General features: G+C 47.6%; 1 protein-coding gene across 7 annotated transcripts in view; it reads right to left on the bottom strand.

The window, feature by feature from the left end:
* The window catches only part of Tiam2 (TIAM Rac1 associated GEF 2), a 192,662-nt gene that overhangs the window by 16,066 nt on the left and 158,527 nt on the right, over positions 1-18,069 (bottom strand). Inside the window, exon 1 of one of the 7 annotated variants that reach the window (XM_040728408.1) lies at positions 16,691-17,017. The exons of 5 other annotated variants lie outside the window; for them this stretch is intronic. The gene's annotated coding sequence lies outside the window, so the exon portion shown is untranslated. Of the gene's footprint in view, positions 1-13,424; positions 13,836-16,690; positions 17,018-18,069 lie in introns of those variants that run through there. One more of the 7 variants, XM_013127272.3, reaches the window with a different exon arrangement.

The raw sequence follows: 18,069 nt of genomic DNA, 5'->3' as shown, positions 1-18,069 counted from the left end.
ACAGAACATACAGGAGGCAGGCTCACTGAATCCATCCTGTCCTCAGCACTTGGCCCAGCAGGCTTTCCAACTCCCAGTGTTCTGGGAGACTCACAGACATGGCGAGGTACCATGGCAATTTTAGGATGGCTTGGCCCCAGTCTGCCTCAAGTTCTGCCCTCAAATCTAGCCATTTAGCCTGAGCCAAGTAACAGTTAGAAATGAAAACGCTCAAGCTGGCCATGAATACACTAAGATAGACTAGAAGGTGAGGCACGAGTTGCGTGCCTCAGAAAAATTAACCATTCTGGTCCATCATCCCTTCCTGTTCCATCTCTCCTGCTCCCTAACATAGCATCTTCATTCGATGGAAAATCAGAACTGAGAACAAAACCTCAACAACAGTCCCCTGCCTGGCCTGGCTATCCAGTTCAATGATCCTGACTGTGGCCCTGCTGAGTCTCCAGAGAAGTGAAGCCTAGCTCCTGCCCAAGCAAAGAAGACTCGCCAGTGTTAGAAAGATCAAAGCGCAGACTGGGGCAGTCGGGAAACCAGCAAGAGTGTGAGTGGAACAAACGGAAAATGCAGATGCGCGGATGGAAAATCCACCCTGGAATAGAAATCGCGGAACGCCAGCTAAGAGGTAAATTACAATGTGATCCTAAGAGGTCCATGAGCCAAGGAAGAACCCAGAATGGTCTAGTGATGCAGCGGGAACATGGATACAGTCACATACAGACCCTGACTCCAGGGGCAGCTAACAGTGAGACTCTGACAGGTACCCGCTGCTTTCACTGTTACATGGATCCTGATTCACAACAAGGCATGAGTTGAAGAAATTGTGTTTATATCTAGACACACAGGCTTCAGAAGAGTTTACTACCAAACAGTTCAAGCAGAAAAACAATTTTCCTTGAACATACATATTTCTAATTGTTTTTAAATTTGGACACAAAATATTTCTGGTAATGCCTATCAGACGATGTATATAAAATCAGTAAGGAAACAGATGTCGAGGGCCTGGGCATAATTCAGTTGAAAGAGCGCTCTCCTAGGTTGTACAGATTTCCTGGGTTTGATCCCAAGCTCCATGAAAGCCAACTTGTACATGGTAGAGCACATCTGAAATCCCAGCACTCAGGAGTCGGAGGCAGGAAGGCCAGAAGCTAAGTCGTCTTCAACTACAAAGCAAATTGAGGCTGGCCTGAGCCCCATCAAACACCACACACACACACAAACACACATACACACACACACACACAGAGAGAGAGAGAGAGAGAGAGAGAGAGAGAGAGAGAGAGAGAGAGAGAGATCTGCAGGCTTCAGAATACAGCTTGGTTTTTCAATGTCTTATATCACGTTTACAACAGTCAGGTTTTATTATTTGTTCTGGAAGTTCTAACCTTGTCACATCCTAACAGCCTAAGCACACAGGGGAGAGCAACCAGAGGCAGCAGCCTTCCTCTAGGACGAGGAGCATGAAGACCTCAACTAAGACACCCAGACTCCTGCCTTCCCCTCCTTCCCAGTGGATCCCCGCCTCACACTCCTTTCTCTCTGGGAGCTTTCAAACACCATGCCATTCTGAACCAGAATCCCTGGGGTCCCGTCACAGGTGGGGGTTTTGTTTATCTGTTTGCCACTTGGTTCTGTATTGTTGAGACAAGGTTTTACTATGTAGGCCTGACTGGTCAGGAGCTTGTTGAATCGGCCAGGCTTGCTCCAAACTTGCAGCAGTCCCCCTAACCCCAAGTGCTGGAATCACAGGTATATGCCACTGATGAGTAATGTGACAGGTTTTATGACGAGGTCACCCTATGTATATGAGGTCCTCCTACCCTGCCCTCCCATGTGGTAGACTGCAAGGTGCACCACCATGCCCAGCAACCATGGATATTGGTTAAAAGCTTCCCCCTGAGAGAGGCAGAGGTGTGGCCTTCGGGAGAACTACTGGTCTACCCATCAGGACAGCTACACCTGCCTCGGTTTCCCAGGAATGGCACTGACTCCAACTTCTCCCCCTTTTCCCAGGATGGCAACATATAAGAGGCATAGAATACGCTTACATCCAGAAATGCATATTGACAAAAAAATAAAATCACACCCAGACTGTGGCCCTGGTTTTAGTAGGCCTAGCTAGCCTTCCGCTAACAACTAAAAAGCCCATGAGAATAACAAGCTCTAAAACTCACTTACTTGAAATTTTATTCTGGGAGTTGCACCACAAACTCAGACAATGCAGTTCTGTAACCCTGAGCGCTAATAGTCCCCAGAGCTGCGGAATCTATATTAAGCCTGCATATATGGCACAAAATAAGATCTGACAAAATGCACCGTAAGTTAAATGGCATCTGGTGAGATTACAGTTTTGCCTTGCTGGGATGTCAGAAATCACACCTAACGTTGCGGTGTTAAAATAACAAGATTTCAAAAATAAAATATCTTGCCATTTTGGAAAGTCAGAATTCATTTTAAAAACACTTCTCATAGGATTGGCTTCCAAAATGAAATGAGTGTTAGCCGGATTATTTCAATGGCATATTTACTTGTCAAGATACTGCAATTAAGTGTTCAAGAACTACGAAGATGACTTTTGTACACTGAACAGTTTAAGCCTCTACTTAAAGGTGGCTTCGAGAATCACCTGGATCAAAAGGTCATAGAGTAGAAGAGTGTTGGCAATTTTGGGGGGGGGTTCAAGATAGGGTTCCTTTTGTAGCCCTAGTTGTCCTGTGACTCACTCTGTAGACCAGGCTGGCCTCGAGCTCACAAAAATCCATCTGCCTCTGCATCCTGAGTGCTGGGATTAAAGGTGTGCGCCACCACAGCCTAGCTGACAAATGTTTTTAAGGATGGATGTGACAGCTTCACTCAGGTCACTTCCTCTATACTTACCACCGGTGATAAGCATCAAACAGTAACAGGCCACAGTCTATGTGAGTATGGCCAAGTCACTTAGGAGCGGTGACATGTCCTCATCCTTATTGATGAGTAAATAGCAGCAGTGTCTATCTGTCAGGTGACTGCACTCTTCACCATGTGGGTCCAGGAGAAGAGGGAGCGTGCATATGTAGCCCACCTGCACCACACTGTACTTGTGAGGTGCTCCCTCAGAGCATGCCAGCATCTCAACCTTAACATAACCCACTGATGCTCTGCAGGCTCTTCACAGCACTGGCCACTATAACATATCTAGCGCAGTGTGGGAGAGAGAACCCATTCTTCCTGCTGCCCCTGCTCCCAAAGGGTCTGCACTCTCCTGCCGGGGTGATAGAAGGATGTAGCCATCAGCACTCAGAGTGGTGAATGCAACAAGCACCCTTGCTTATACAGCACTTTGTACGGACAGACAACTGGGAAGTCTGTCTGTCTAGCCAGGGCTCAGCCCTAAGAAGGCTGCTTGAAAACCAAAAGACATGGTTACAAGTTGGAGGTAGGCATGTGTAAAGACTCAGGTGCCCAACAGTGCTGAGTAGTTGTATGCAGTGGGGTGTGTGCAGTGGAGTGAGTGCAGTGTGGGGTGTGTGCAGTTTGGGGTGTGCAGTGGGGTGTGTGCAGTGGAGTGAGTGCAGTGTGGGGTGTGCAGCGGGTGTGTGCAGTAGGGTAGGGTGTGTGCAGTGGGGTGTGTGCAGCAGGGTGGGTGTGTGCAGCGGGGTGGGTGTGGGCAGTGGGGTGTGTGCAGCGGGGTGTGCAGAATAGAGAGCACTGGCCTGCTGAAGTAGGAATCGACTGTTGTGGTTTTCAGTGTGTAGCAACCAGGCTCAGGGTGGGACTCGGTGCTTTCTTTCTTTCTTTCTTTCTTTCTTTCTTTCTTTCTTTCTTTCTTTCTTTCTTTCTTTCTTTCTTTCTTTCTTTCTTTTTCTTTCTTTCTTTCCTTCCTTCCTTCCTTCCTTCCTTCCTTCCTTCCTTCCTTTCTTTCTTTCTTTCTTTCTTTCTTTCTTTCTTTCTTTCTTTCTTTCTTTCTTTCTTTCTTTCTTTTCCAGACAAGGTTTCTCTGCATTGTTTTGGAGGCTGTCCTGGAACTCACTCTGTAGACCAGGCTGACCTCAAACGCACAGAGATCCGCCTGCCTCTGCCTCCTGAGTGCTGGGATTAAAGGCGAGCGCCACCAACACCCGACTAGGGACTCGATGTTTTCAAGAGGATAGGAAACATTCTCTTCATGACTTTCTTAAAAGAATAAATGAAATTTTTTCCCTTAAAACTGTCTGGAAAAGCAAAGTATGGACACTCTCGCCCCACACCCAAAATGTTCTTTCAAGTTTTTGCTCAGCATGGTAGTACACACCTAAAAATCTAACACCAGAAAGTCTTGGGCAAGAGGATTATAATACCAAGGCTAGCCTGGGCTACACAGTGAGACCTTGTCTCCAGACAAATCAGTTTCAAATTGCCAGGTATTTAGAGCCACCAAGTTTGGTCCCTACTTGAAAACAACTTTATCTTCTTTACAGACACGGCCTGACTCACTGTGGAACTCAGAATTCAGACAGATGCCTAGGCCAAGTTCTTCTGGGTTTGGTTTCAATGTGTGGATGAGGCACCTTCTGCCTCCCCATAAAAGAGGCAATGTGTCTATTTTCAAGGAGCCCAGAAAAACATTTGGGGGATGGCGCCTACAGTGAGCAAGCACCTGACCTCAGTTACTCTTTGGAACAAAGTAGGACAGAGTTCTGCTCAACCGGGTTCTGACCGACCCTAACCCGCCTAAGCCAGCAACAAGGCACTTTCTTCCCATCAGAAAATACCACAACAGCCTTCCTGTGACTTGGTTTGCAAAATCCCAGATCACACAACTCCAGTAACTGTAATATTCCTATCTGGAAACATCCCTTGCCTGGATTTTGCAGTTTCCTTGAGGGCTTCAGGACCTTAAAGGTAACTGCTAGGGGTTAAAGTACCTCCTATCATGAGATATCATAGCTACAGCACCACGGGTCAGAAGCTGTATGGCACAGCATAACTGAGCCTCATCTTGATGGCTCAGTGTTCAACAGCGCCCCCATCCATGACTCTACGTACTGCAAGATATTTTTGTCTGACCGACTTGTGTTCAAAAACATTTTCAGTCTATGAACCAAGATTCAAAAGTGCTGTTGAATTTCGTATAGAAGCACTGAAAGCGAATGTCAGTGGATGCTACTTTGGAGTTCCCAGCCTACAGGAAAAGCTTGCAGTAGGTATCAAAAGCAGAGGTAACCAATACACTGACCTACCTACTACTGTTCTGATGTTGGGGAGACTGAGCATATTGCAAATGGCCGGCAGAAATGACGAGACTGTGGAGACACGCAGGACTCACGATCTATCAAACTATTGAAATAACGAACCCCTAAGAAATAAGAATTTCCGCCGGGCAGTGGTGGTGCACGCCTTTAATCCCAGCACTCGGGAGGCAGAGGCAGGCGGATCTCTGTGAGTTCAAGGCCAGGCTAGACCGATAGCCTCCAAAACAATACAGAGAAACCCTGTCTCATAAAAACAAAATAAAAAAAGAAATAAGAATTTCCCCGGGATCTCATGATGGGAGAAGGATTCAGGGTTAGGGGTGCCAGAGGGGGACCTTATCTCCCTGGAGGTTCTAACAACTTGTCAGACCACCTTACAGGCGGAGACAAGGATGGGTCAGTGGTGGGTGGAGCCACACTCGACCGGAACTGCTTAGATGTGCCTGTCTGTAGTCTTCTGTTTAAACTCTGGTCTCACTCAGGGCCTGGAAAACAGACTGGAGGGCTTCACTCATCTCTTTGTCTCTCTTTCCAAAGTGGCCACATGGAATAATCCTCCTTCCTCTGCTTCCCACTATCAATTTTTCTCTTTTAATTGATTTATTGAACTGCTGCCTGGACATGACTTGTTGCACAGATTGCACCCAACTCAGATAGTAATATCATTGTAGCGGAGGTTACCCCCCAAGTCTGATAGCAATATCACTGTAGTGCAGGTTACCCCCCAACTCTGATAGCAATATCACTGTAGTGCAGGTTATCCCCCAACTGTGATAGCAATTATCATTGTAGTGCAGGTTATCCCCCAACTCTGATAGCAATATCACTGTAGTGCAGGTTACCCCCCAACTCTGATAGCAATATCACTGTAGTGCAGGTTACCCCCCAACTCTGATAGCAATTATCATTGTAGTGCAGGTTATCCCCCAACTGTGATAGCAATATCACGGTAGTGCAGGTTACCCCCAACTCTGATGGCAATTCACAACATGTGTTCACTTACACACCTCTGGCTGCCTTCTTGTCTCCTCCCCTACCCCCCACACTACTAGTTCTATCCTAAGCCACTGACTTAAACCCAAGGCAAGTCTGCATGAGGCCCACAGAGCTTCTCAATGCTGCAAGGCATCAGGCAGAAGAACTGAGTTGATGCTTTTGCCTTTAGGATACTAGAATGATTCAAGCCTGTTGGAGACGATAAACTTCAAGGATGCCCCAGCTCGGGCAGGGTGTGCAGGCAGGGTATGGTTAGTAAGCCCCCATGTTCTCATTAAGAAGAATTCCTCTATTCTCTGTCTAGAAGCCATGAGGAGGCTGTGTTCCTGAGCAGTCTCAGGGCAACCATGGTGTCAGCTGTCACTTCTAGCAAATTAGTCAAGTCAGAAAAGTTCGCCTTGGGGGGGAAAAAACGATTAAAAAGTACAAAGGACTTTTCCTCAACTCACTCACATGTCACTAACTTACAGAAATAGCTAATATTACCAACATGACTGACAGAAGGGATCTGGAACCACGGGCTGGCAGGAGACTGTCCCCAGAAAGGGTGCTGGGCAGAAATAGATCTTGGGTCTGAGGCAGGAGGACCACCTCCCAGACTTCCTCAAGGCAGCAGGCTCAAAGGCCTAATTTGCATTCTGAGAGGCCTTGGAGGCAGCTAGCAGGCCTACAGGTGATAGCTGCAGGATGGGGTCAAGATGATGGCTGATAATTGTTAAACCATTTGTCTTAAAGTGTTAATGATGGAACCCCAGGCAAGCCTTTACATGTACCACAGTTGGTAGAGCTCATTATAGAGCATGCAGGAAGTCCTGGGTTCAGTACCCAGTACCCAGTAAACCAGCAACGCTGGCCAACACCTGCCATCCCAGCACTCCAGAAGGGTGGCAGGAGAATCAGAAGTTCAAAGTTATTCTTCTGGAAAGTTCAATGCCAGCCTGGGCTACATGAGACCCTGCCTAAAAAGAAAACTAAAAAAATAAATATATAAACAAATCAAAAGCCCAGAGAATGAGATGTTTGTCTTTAACAAAGAGATAAAGGGCAAATGGAATACCCCAAACCTCCTGGGTTCTTCCCTCCCTGCTAGACCAGAGTTCCAGTCACAGTTAGGCAAACTACAGAATTAACAGTCAAATAAGTTACAGATGCAGTTGCAAAGAGAGTCACAACAGACACTGGAAGACACTGACGTCTACTGACCAAAAGAGGACAGGATTTATTAGTAAGAGGGAAAGGGTCTGTAGTTTTTAAAGTAAATTTATGCATATTCTCTATGTATTAATATGTATGAGTAGATTTTTATAAAATGGAATAATATGTGTGTGCATGTGTATATGTGTGTACGTATATAATATGCTGTGGTTAACACTGCATTTCAAGTTATTTTAATTTTAATCTTTTTGGCTTGTCTGAATTTCCTCATATAGGTAATTTATAGTAGTTGAATTTTTAATTTTTTTCTAAATAAAATCATTTCCTGTTATTTTACAAAAATGATTCAAGGCAGAAAAGGTTCCACAAGATGTTTGATTCTCAAAAGGAGTCTGCAGAGTGAGACTGACTGACTCATCCTCCCCTCACAGTGCCCAGAGTGTGGCCGGAAGGAGAACTCAGAACAAGGCACCCAGGTACAACTGGTCAACCCAAAGACTGCGAATCCTCTGGGAACCGCAGAGGAGGCTCTTCTGGATAGGAGAGGCAGGGGACATGAACATGAAAGAGGTGACTGAGAGAGGAGGTGTGGACTCTGCAGGAACTGGGGGCCCATGTCGGGATAGGGATGGGAATGGACTGTGCCTGAGACAGGTGGACAGGGCAGGAAAGAGATGCAGGAGCCTCTCTTTGCCAAGGTGGTGGGCACTAAGTATGGGGAACATGAGGTAGTGACCTTTCTGCCAAGGAGAAACCACCATGGGACAGCAGTTACAAGCAGAGAAACTCCTAGACCTGAGTGTTACAGTCCTGATGTAGTACCAGGCATCCAATGCCTGCCACCTGCAGGGCACGTGTTTAGGACAGCAAGGTGAAGGCCTGAGTGCATCACGAACACTAATCCTCCTGGCCACTCCCCTTCTCCCCTCCAGTTTGTAGCCAGAAACCAAAGTAGCCCGCACTGGACCATGTATCCTCAAATACCTTTTTCAAGGCAGGTGATACACACACACACACACACACACACACACACACACACACACACACACACACACACACACAGAAGCTGTGGAGTTAAAACCCTGGCATGGCAGGCAACGTCCACATGACCTTAACTAACTTCTCCCAACTCTGTTTTTGTTTTGTTTTTTGTTTTTCGAGACAGGGTTTCTCTGTGGTTTTGGAGGCTGTCCTGGAACTAGCTCGTGTAGACCAGGCTGGCCTTGAACTCACAGAGATCCACCTGCCTCTGCCTCCTGAGGGCTGGGATTAAAGGCGTGCGCCACCAACGCCTGGCCAGTTCCCATATCTGTAAAGATGACATACTAAAGATAGCACAGAGAGTTCAATGAGGGGCAAATGTGTACAAACCACCCACAAAGTACAGAGTCTCAGGACAACCTGGACAGCTCACTGAAAGCTACTGCCCAGGGAACCTTCATTTTCCTTTGTAATCCGTGTGTGCTGCACATACCACACACACATGTGTAAATAACATGTATGCAAGATCAGAGGCCAGCCGAGAGTGTGAGCCCTTCCCCCTTCCATCTTATCTGAAACACAGACTCTCGGTTTGGTTTTTGCTTCTTCCTGCAGCACACACCAGGTTAGCTGCCTCAAGAGCTTCCAGGAATTCTGTTTGCTATCTTGTGGTAGAAGCCCTGGACTTACAGACATGTGGTATCACATCTGGATATACATAAGTACTGGGGAGTTGAACTCAGGCTTCCACGGCAAGTGCTTTTCCAGTGGGCGGAGCCATCTCCGAAGTCCCCAACAGGGAGTTTAATGTCTCAACTTCATTTATCTTCAAAGGCATGAAAGGACGTATTTTCTCTGGTTGCCCAGAGGACAAGACAAAAACAGTCCAATTTCATCAGCAATTTTTTACGAAGCCCCTCCTCCGGGCACACGGAATGATGTGACTAGGACATGGCGACCCACAGCTTCCCAAAGAGAAGTGGCAAGAGCCATGAGGAAAACAGGGAGGAGGCACACAGGGCTGGGCAGGAATGCTGCAGCTCCAGTGGGTATCAGGACAAGGTGAACGTGGCCGGAAGGGAGGGAGGGAACACGCAACCACTTAGAAGGGCACCTGGGACAATGTGTGCACACATTCTGAGCGGGTGGAGGAAGCTGAGTTGGCACCTAGTGTGCCCAGCAGGACCTCGCTCTCAGGCAGCACGCCCCAGAGGTCAAGGGGGACTATAGTGTACCTCAAGGGAAGAGGCACCTCGGCTGTTTCCACACAGCTTCCCACACCACAGCCCAAGCCTGTCACCCTGCCCCCGGGGCAGGAGCAGCCCAGCAGCTCCCGGTAACAGGAGGAGTGCCAGGCCTGCTTGTGTCCTCACTGCCTGCCTTCTGCTTGGTTTCCTTATTTAACAGCAGTCTGGTCCCGATTCAGGAATGAAGGAGATAAGGTCTCTCTGCCAAGGACCTGTCAAGGGGTAAAGCAGCCTTTCAACATGGCCGAGCCCTGCTTCCACAAAACTCTGCGTTGGACTGCTCCTCGTACAGAAGCTGCACGGGATGGCCACGCAGTCAGTGTCTCCTGGCTTGGTCCTGTGTTTCTCTGCTACATTTCTCAAGTAAAGAGGAGGAGACGGCTTCTCGTATATGCAATTAAACCTGCTCTTCCAAGAGCATAAAAACTATAATTTTCCTTGACTTCTGGGTGACAGACACAAGGCTCACGTATGCAAGAAAGTCCCATGATCCCACCCTGGAACAAGTAATTGGAAGAGGACCACAGAAGAGAGGTCAACAAATCATATCCTGTGAATCAAATCCAGCCCTCTGGCTGTTGTTACAAATAAAGTTTTATTAGGATTCGGCCAAGCATATTCATCTCTGTTCTGTGTCGCCTGTAGCTGCTCTCATAGTATAAAAGTCTGAGTAAGTTCTGATGGCCCCAGACATGCACAGTCCTTTTACAGAGAAAGTTTCAACACACCTGTAAAGACAAACACAGATATCTATCTGGGTTCTGGAGAGACGGCTCAGAAGATGAGAACACTTACTCCTCCTCCAGATGACTTGGGTTCAAGTACCAGCACCCAAGGGGCAGCTCACAACCATCTGTAACTCCAGTTCTAGCGATCCAGTGCCTCCTTCTGGCCTCCAGGGGCACGACATGCACATGGTCCACAGACACATGCAGCAGACACCCATACACAAAGTAAAAGTAAACCTGAAATTTTTTTACATTATTCTGAATTAATAAGAATTGGTAAGAATTTATCCTGACTTTTTTAAGAAACTGGACTCCCTGCTCATTTTGCCTTGAGATAGGATGTCACTACATAGCCCAGGCTGGCCTATGACTGTCAGTCATCCTGCCTCAGCCACCCAAGTGTTGGAATTGTAAACGTACACCACCATACATCCCACAATAATTACACATTTTTAAAGCCCCTTATGCATTGTTTTGCTAGAGATGACACATGACATCTTCACTCATCTAAACTACAAAGCAGATGTGTTCACCCATTTTGACAATGAGGGGCAACACTGTAATCTACAAAGTTCACGCCTGGGAACCATGCAGTCAAGGATTCTTTTTAGTTTGCTTGCTTGCAAATCACAGAAAGGACATTGTTTTCAGCATGTTTAATCTGTGTTCTAAACCACAAAAAGGACATTGTTTTCAGCATGTTTAATCTGTGTTGGGCCACATTCATAACTAGTCTTGGCTGCATGGTGCCCATGGGTCATGAGTCAAACATACCAACTAAATGACTTTTATATAGAATACCCTCAACTATATCCAAAATAAAACAAAACATTGACACCAAGTACTTTTGTGGCTTAGCTCAGGCAGGCAGTGCTGAGTTCTCTTAAGGGTCTTGAGTCTGTCCGCTGTGTTACTTCTACATGGTGGCATGGTTCTTCTTCTTTGCTGGTGTCTTGGAGCTTTGCTTTTTCCATCTATGTGCAAGCTCCTTAGTGATCTTACACCATTTAATTTCATTCTTAGATGTTCACTCAATTAAAAAGTCCCTAAACCAGTGTTTTCCATTGGGGGAGGAGGGAATCCTTGAGATGACTTGTGTTTCTAGCAACACATTCTGTTGTTGGTCACACAGACCCAAATTTTACCCATGCTCACACTCACACCTTACTCTACAGTCCTTGCTGGGCAGAATGGTATCATGGGAAATCCCCTTTGCAATCTGACAGAAATCGTCTCGATGTTGACTTTCTCAATGGCCTGCGACATCTTGGCCTGCTACCTAATGTCCAGAAGGTCAACTTATGCCTGCTAAGGGGGCCATAATGAGGATCTGGTAAGAGCTGTGGAGAAAACTAGGCTTCAGTGAGATGACATGTTCACACTCCTAGCAGGGCTGAAACACAAGCTCGGTCTAAATAGCGAGTGTATGCAACAAACACCAACTCTTAGGTTCAGTCCTCAGTATAACATAAACCCAGCCTGGTGGTGCGTGCCTGTAACTCCATCACTCCTCTGAAATGCTCAGGAGCTGGAGGCAGGAGAGTCGCTCCCAGTCACACAGTGAGTTCAAGGCCAACCTGGGATATATGACTGTCCCCGCCCAAAAAAAGTTCATAGCATACACATAGAGATAATATCAGTCATCTTGCTTAAGGCGCCTTGCAATATATGCCATTTATGCAACCAGTTTAGTTTAATTTCACCTCTTAGCCGTGAGCCTATATGGGAGTATAAGCCACTGTTTAAAAAGTACTTGGGGTTGGGGAGGAAACAAAGTGATTTTTCCAAAGCCCTCCAAAGACAGTAGGAAGGCTCTGGCCCTCCTGGCCCATCTGTCTTTCTACTTCATACAGGGAATTAAGAGCCCTCTATCTAATGTACTTTCCCAATTAGTTGCAGCAGGAGATAAACACTCTCGCCACTGCTGCAATCCATTATACAGCCGCTTTCCAAGAGCATGCTAAAATGCACTTCTGCCTTGGGCCTGGAACAAGCCAAAATGACAGAATTGCTTATCTACAGACACAGGACACAATAGTTACCATGCCCCACCTGTCCTAAATGTTCTTTATAAGAAAGCAAGCCAGCCTGGGGCGGGTAGCCAAGAGCACAGCTCTGGTCTGGTGATACAAGGGGTCCCTTTGTTGCCTGGATCTGCTGCAGACCAACTGAGAATTCATAACATCAGAGTCCTTTGAGGATTGCCACCATAATCTTGTGCTTCCACTTAGGAGGAAAGCCATTGCAGACACTTAGCATGTGGAGGGCGTGACCAGGACTGATTGACACTGCAGAGTCCCCACCACAGTACCAGGAAGCCGTCTATTTCCCCTCATACGGGCTCCTGTTGTATGGAACCCCCTCAGCAACTGTGCTGGTTTCCACTGTGTCCTGTCTCTAGGTTTCCTGGATCCAGCATGTAGCCCACTCACTCAAGAAGAGTGGAATAGAGCCAGGGGGACGGGACCCAGGACCAGTGTTTGACTGAAGCACGCACGCGCGCGCACACACACACACACACACACACACACACTTACTTCCAGAGGCCCCTGACTTGCACTAACAGAACATAAAAGTAAAGCTTGGAATCTGGTTTAAAAACAGACTTTGAGAAGAAAAGCCCTAAGCAGGTAAAACATCAAATTGCTTGTTGCTCCTTTTGGCTTGGCTCTGTGCCAAGTGAGCACACATACAACTTGATGGCATTTTAATTGTCATCTTAGTAACACTTTTAATTTTTTGCTGTATTTAAGAAATACAACTATCACATCAGTTCACTTACTGCATACTCCTGCCAATCACACGGGGAGCGGTGCCTGCCACGTACAGAACAGAGATGTCACACAAACCATCCTCAGCGGCCCGGCGCCGACCACAGAAGCAAAATGGAGACACAAACTTTAAACTATTGCTGTCACTATTTCCAACAAATACCTCATTCATTTCAAGTGCCATTTCCTTAGGTTGAGAAGAACATGGGGGGGGGGGGTTAGGAAAGACAAGGACAAACAGACAAGTGCTCAAGAACTCAAGAGAACCCAAGCAGCAGTGACAGCGCGGAGACTGAACATCTGCTGACGCCTCAGACTAAGACCATCTTCAACCCTCACCTTGCGTGGTGGCTGAATAGCCAGTGTTTCCGTCTTGGTAAACCACTGCAGAAAGAACCATGTTGGAGTCCTCAGTCCTCAAACACGCGGGCAGAGGCACGGACTCGCTCCTGACAGTGGGGACTGCCTGGCCAAGGCGGTGGCCAGTTTCCTCCCGGTCCTTGACTCTGGACAGAATGAACTGGGAAGGTGATGCCTGGCACCCTTCCAAGCCAGCTGTAAGCAGGGGGCCAGGACCCCTCTAGCCCCGAAGTACGTCGGTGGTTCTTAAGTGGTTCATCATGAAGTCTCCCGTCTATGCAGCCACCAGGCCGGAACCTCTCAGGCAAATGCTAGCAACTGCTCACTGCCAGGTGGCTCCTGACAGCTCTGAGAAGTTAGGTAGCAGCAGAGGGTTAGAGATTGACAGGGCAGGGGCAGTGAGTCAGAGGAGGAGGGTTCACTGTGGCTGAACAAACAGTAAAAGGGAGAAGGCGGCGGTGGCGAGAAACAAGGGGATTAAAAGGAGAAGAGAAATCTGAAGGTGCCCTCACTTAGAGTGTGTGTACCTGTGTGTGTGCACATGATTGTATGAGTGCCTGTGGCCATACACAGGACATGTGTGTGGAGACCAGAGGTCAGCATGGGACGTCTTAATCACTTTCCACTTTACTTCCTTTAGCTAGGGGTTCCCACTAAATCTGGGGCTCACCAATTCGGCTAGGATGGCTGCCTGGCTGGATAACTAACTTCAGGGATCCGCCAGTAGCTGCCTCCCCAGAACTGGGATTATTACATAAGTGTATCACTGTGCTCAACTTTGTACAGGGTGCTGGGGACCTGAGCTTAGGTCCTCATGCTTGCAAGACAAGCATTTTACCCCTGAGCCATCTTCCCAGCTCCTGAGGATACCTTTAAAACCCATAGTGCTTTCTTTTCCTCCAATATTGGTAGCATGCCTTTATCCGCTGGGCTCCGCGCTACATCAAGAAAAAACGGGAGAATGATTTTTCAAAACTCAAATATCCAGGTCTTTGCCCTCAGCAGTTAGAAGGTTGCACCCAAGAAAGCCACGGAAGGCAAAAGCCCCACTGTGTGCCTGTGAACAGGGTGCCTGGGTGGGGTTTCTCCTCAGCCTCTCCAGCCTCGAGCCCCTGAGAGCTCTTGATGGTGACAGCTGAGACTACTTAGAGCTGAATGCCAGAGGAAATGACAAAATGACTCAGAACAATTGTGCAGAATTTTTTTAAAAGTATAAGCAGCTGCATCGTGGGTCCCAGACATCATTAAAAGGTGATAATGTGCTCTGAATAAGGAAAGTCAGAAAGGCAGCATTGAAGTGCAAACGCACCTTCATTCAGTCTGCACAATGGGGTTCCCATTTGATGATGTGCACATAAGCAAGGATGTTGAAATCAGGCGTCAGGATGACTGTCCAGACCTCTTAACAATGGCTAACATCTGAGCAGGCCTTTGTGGAATGGCTTTTAATGAACAAACCCCATGACGCCACACCCTCCCCACTCTTGGTAAATATTAAAGATTAGATAACATTCAAGGCACCCAAACAGCAGCAAGCCCAAATTAGACTCTAACTGTGCTATTATTTCTTTAGAAGAGAAGGAACAAGAAACAGCCACAGACTGATCTGCTGAGGGGGACTTCAGCAAGAGGCTCCGCTCACGGCAGCCTGGGCCGGGGGGGGGTGGTATCACTACCACTGAGGTGCCCTTGCTGTGTGTATAACCACCCCCTCCTAACCTACTGGACAACAGCAGTTTATCTCAGCAGCCAGGCCTGTAAAAGTTTAGTTGAGGAACAGTTTGTCATGTCAAACTCTTCCCAGGCTCACCCCCCAGTAATTAGAGAAAATAAAAGTTTTTGCAATGCCAAAACATCATCTTAAGATGAGGCCAGTGGCATTCAGCAATGTGCCATACAACCATGGATGTAACATATTCTGGTAGAAACCTAATACTCTACTTGCCATGGGGGGGGGTGTCTCTGTGTCTTTTAGAACAAGAGGAAGCTTAAGTGAAGCAGACTAGAAGATTAAAAACCAAGTTCAAAATGCCACTGAAGTGGGGGAGAGAAGGCTCAGTGGGTGAAATGCTTGCTGTGAATGCACAGGACTTGCATTCAGCTCCTCAGCACCCAATTTTTAAGTCAGATGTTGTAAAGTGTACCTGAAATATAACCACTGGAATGTTAGTGCCAGGAGGATCCCTGGAGCTTGCTGGTCAACCAGCCTAGACAGATAGGCGTGTCCCATGCTCAGTGAGAGACCCTGTCTCAAAGAAAGCAAGTAGACTATCATAGAGGAAGACATCCAAGGTTGAATTCTGGCCTCCACACACGTGTTAACATGCACTGACACACATACTTGCACATATATATGAACGTGTACATACACATACACGCATGATTAAGCAAATACGATGTTTTTCGTGTTACCAGTACTTGATATTGATTCTGAAATGTCAACAGTGTAATGTCAGCACCAAGGCTGATGATTGAAGCAGGCAAAGTCAGGGTTATAAACTCAGGAATCACAGGAGTCCTTAAGGGGGAAACCTGTGCCTAATGTCATCACATTCCTGATCCCTGCCGCACACTCCAGAATTCTATGCAGTTTTAAATGCAGACATTTGAGCTATTTTCTAGAGGTTTCTAGAGCTTTCATCCCATTCTCAAAGACCCACTCGAAACACTTTCCTAAATAAAGTACCTTGCCTTCCTGACCTTCACTAATCATGACCTTGAAGCCTCCACACAGCTGGGAGGTTTTTTCATGTCCGTAGGTGCTGTGACAGACCACAGATACCCGTGCAGACTCCACTCAGGTTCTTCTAAACTTTGCATTTCTTTGAAGCAGCTCTCCACATTCATGAAGACAGCAATGTCAGGCAAAGGGCCGCTCTTGATCACACATTTGGGTAGCAGGATGGGCAAGGGAAATGCGTCCGCTCAGACCGATGCAGAAGTTTGGTGACTTTAACCAAGGACAAAGCCATCACATCAGTCCAGCACATGGGGCAAAACCCACCACACTCCTACTGCATCCACCACAGGTCCAGTGCCCCCTAAGAAGGGTTCAGACTGGGGAGAGGGGAGGGTTTGACCTGAGAAATTCCAATTCTGCACTTTCTTCTCTAACCCAAAGTGAAGTTATCTGAGACCTCCATAGCTGTTTACCTCCAGCTAGGGGAGTTTAGGAAGGAAGCCCAGATGCAGAACTGGAGGGTTGGAAGTGTGGAGGATGAGGAGTAATGACCCAGGAGACTCACCGTCCAGCCCCCATCTTGACTCTCCGCAGGGGTGACAGCCTGGAAAGCTAGGGACAAGCAGTGTAGACTGCAGATGCTATTCCACCACCCATGGTGGCGGCTACTCTGAAACAACACTTTGTCCACCTGGTGAGGGTGAGCGGATCCCTCCCAAGAGTCTCATCCCAGACATGGGGAGAGCACAGCCATGGTTCCTGCTGTATCAAGGGAGAGAAAGAACAAGAAGCTGCAAACAGATGTGGCCAGGTGACGGTCACCTTGCTGGGGAAGCATCTCTGCAAACAGATGTGGCCAGGTGACGGGTGCCCTATGGAGAAGCATCTCTGCTCAGTCAGGGTCAAATCCTTGGGTGGCTCTAGCTCTGGGACGTCTCCAAGTCACTTTCCTGTTAGTCATCACGCCAGGAGTGAGAAGAGGGCATGTAATTATCCTGTCAGCACTTGGGTGCCTGACAGCGAGTTAATTTCAGAGCCAACACGCCACCTGACAAGGCCTGCCCCCAGCCCTGCCCTCTGGGTGATTCACCCTGCCGCCCTACAGCAAGCACAGCCTCTTTTTGGCTTCATTTTTGTCCTTCCTCTTTGATTTGTGATGCTGAAGCTGACTTTGAATAACAACTTATTTTTTTTTCCTTTCCAGGAAAAGAAAAAAAAAAACCCACACAGAATGTAAAGGGAAACTTCTGAAAAGAATAAGAAAGCAGAGATACAGAGAAGTAGGAAGGACAAAGGACAGAGGGACATCTTAGGAGACCAACCTGTTCTCAAAGGCACCGCAGAACCTGAAGAATGAAGCGCCACCATAAATCCTCTGAACCCCAATGAGCCAGGTGCCATTACCCACCTCCCTGTGAGAACCATCAAGAACCAGGAAAGACATGGGCGCCTGGGCTTTCTGGAGTTGGTATCTGCTATTTCAGGCCTACCCTGTCTGTCAGGTCACGTTCTAGAACCTCTGCCTTTCAGGTGACTCTATTGCTAGACAGCCACACATTCCAATAACATGGGAAAGTGCATGGTTTGTGCCACGCTGCACGAAAGCTCCCAGCCTCGGGGCCACCCACAACCCAAAGTCTCACTCCCAGACAGTGACTATTCCATTGGGTGACACTCAATGCCAGTGCAGCCCAGCCCAGCCTGCTCATAGCTCAGCCTCTGCTCATAGTTAGCCCACAAACACCAGGCTTAACTAGTTCAAACTCAAAATCCTGTCCCGCCTGCACCCCGAGGAAGGCCATTACCCCTGGTGGGAAAGTTTGTTTCGTTACAGGAGTTGTCACCGTAACAGCCCCTGCCCACATTTCGGGTTTCTTCTGTCCCAGCATACAATGTGATCAGGCGGACTGACCATGATGATGGGGTTGAGGGCAGCTGCACGAA

Source organism: Mesocricetus auratus, unplaced genomic scaffold, assembly GCF_017639785.1.
Source record: "Mesocricetus auratus isolate SY011 unplaced genomic scaffold, BCM_Maur_2.0 Super-Scaffold_100018, whole genome shotgun sequence".
Classification (NCBI taxonomy): Eukaryota; Metazoa; Chordata; class Mammalia; order Rodentia; family Cricetidae; genus Mesocricetus; species Mesocricetus auratus.
Note: the sequence above shows the minus strand (reverse complement) of the source record. Positions and strands in the feature narration are given on the sequence as shown.